Source organism: Odontomachus brunneus, unplaced genomic scaffold (assembly GCF_010583005.1).
Source record: "Odontomachus brunneus isolate Ranch 3 - 2012 unplaced genomic scaffold, Obru_v1 Obru_scaffold_142, whole genome shotgun sequence".
Lineage (NCBI taxonomy): Eukaryota > Metazoa > Arthropoda > Insecta > Hymenoptera > Formicidae > Odontomachus > Odontomachus brunneus.
The window spans coordinates 436,196-438,828 of NW_022639592.1; positions in this window are offsets into that span (position 1 = coordinate 436,196).

Consider the following 2,633-nt stretch of genomic DNA (forward strand, 5'->3'; position numbering starts at 1 on the left):
CTGCCGCGCGGCAAGCATTACCGCGTCCTGTGTGCAGGAGCCATAACTCAATGTCTTACCATAGGAACAGGGAGCGGTGCATTTGGACATAGCCAATCACAGCACCGTGTGATTAGAGACATTTGTAGGGTCCCTTGGAACAGCGACTTGTGATTGGACTGTGTCCAATTGCCCCGTGTCCAACTGATATACACCCTAGGAACAAGCTGGAGTAAGAAGTAAAGAATGCGTATTCGACATCAGGTAATAATTTCATAAAATCTCACGATTATATCTATATTTTTTTAGTGTATGGTAACATTATTTGTATTTTATTGTATTTTATTTTTTATTGTATGTATATATTTGTAGATTTTTGCGAAATTCAATCAAAATCTAAAAATATATACATATAGTCAAAATCTACAAATACATACAATAAAAAATAATAAAATACAAACAATATTACCACACGTTAAAAAAATATGGATATAATCGTGAAATTTTACGAAATTATTATCTGATGTCGAATGCGCCTTCTTTACTTCTTACTCCAGCTTGTTCCTATGGTAAAGCATTGAGTTATAGCTTCTGCACACAGGACGCGGTAATGCTTGCCGCGCGGCGGAAGTTCGCACGACAGCCAATCAATATGCTGCTTTCCGTAATAACCTTTTAGCTCTTACGGAAAAACAACATATTGATTGGCTGTCGCGCGGACTTCCGCCGCGCGGCAAGCATTACCGCGTCCTGTGTGCAGAAGCTATAACTCAATGCCTTACCATAGGAACAAGTTGGAGTAAGAAGTAAAGAACGCGCATTCGACATCAGATAATAATTTTGTAAAATTTCACGATTATATCCATATTTTTTTAACGTGTGGTAATATTGTTTGTATTTTATTATTTTTTATTGTATGTATTTGTAGATTTTGACTATATGTATATATTTTTAGATTTTGATTGAATTTTGCAAAAATCTACAAATATATACATACAATAAAAAATAAAATACAAATGATGTTACCATACACTAAAAAAATATAGGTATAATCGTGAGATTTTACGAAATTATTACCTGGGGGTCGATTGTGTATCTTGAAACGGAGTGAAAATTACAAAAATGAGCAAATTCACTAGGCATTGTCCAATGAAGTTACAAATATGTTAGTAAATTTGCTCACTTTTGTCATTTTCACTCCGATTTGAGATACACAATCGAACCCCTGATGTCGAATACGCATTCTTTACTTCTTACTCCAGCTTGTTCCTATGGTCAAGGGACGTCTACATTGGAAGTAAACAGTAAGAAGTAGGAAGTAAGAATAAGAAATTGACCAATCATAGTTGATTATTCTTCTCACATTCGACTGTGGTTGGTCAATTTCTTACTCTTACTTCCTACTTCTTGCTATTTATTTCCAATGTAGACGTCCCTTAAGACATTAAGTTATGGCTCCTGCACACAGGACGCGGTAATGCTTGCCGCGCGGCGGAAGTTCGCAGGACGGCATTACTGCGTCCTATATGCAGGAGCCATAATTGTCGTAAACACCCATTATCAGGAACACCCAATATGTCATCAAAATACTGGGATTCGCCACTTAGCCCTTGGAGGCGTTCTTCATGTTGATTACAGCGTGAGAATGCCAACTGGCAATCCATACTTATATAATCAAAGGTATACGCTTTATTGTAAAATTTGGTTCTAGGTTGTAGGTTAGGTTATATGTGAAAAACGTCAAAGATAGAGAACCTCTAGTACAGAGAATCGCCAACTTGGGAGCGTCCCGATTGACCACGGTACGATTGGACACAACCAACCGATGAAAAGAATTATCTAGTGAATTACTAGGTCGAACCAATCATTACAATCTGTGTCCAATCGTATTGTGGTCAATCGGGTCCCACCCGCCAACTTGGTCATGTGACCAGCTACTCAGTTACTCTGCGATTGGCTGGCATAAACATGTACGGATTTGGACATTGCGACGCCGATGCAAAACCATATATATATACAGAGTGTCCCACGTAAGACGGACCAAAAGAAAAATATAAGTAGAACACATAAAAGGGAACAAAAATTATATAAGCCATTTTTCAAACAACCACGTAAAATTTCGAGATATTAATTAAAATAGTTGAGCCTATCAGAGCGCGGCGACACGGTAGGCGGGACATACGGCTCGCCGCGGCCGGCGAAGAAAATGAATGATTGCTCGCGGGCCTATCTCATAGGCCTGAGAGGTGGGCCGTTAGGCATACTGAAATGAGTAGCTCCGTGTGTGCGTCCGTATACGTGTGCGTTCTTCCATTTTCTTCGCCGACCGCTGCGAGCCGTATATTCCGCCTGTCACATCACGCGTTCTAATTTGTCCAATTATTTTAATTAATATCTTGAAATTTTACGTGGTTGTTTAAAAAATAACCTATACAATTTTTGTTCACTTTTATGTGTTCTACTTATATTTTTCTTTTGGTCCGTCTTACGCGGGATATCCTGTATATAAATATAAGCATTTGTTCTGCATTGGCGTCGCAATGTCTAAATCCGTATATATTTATGCGGGTGGGATCCGATTGACCACGATACGATTGGACACAGATTGTAATGATTAGTTCGACCTAGTAATTCACTAGATAATTCTTTTCATC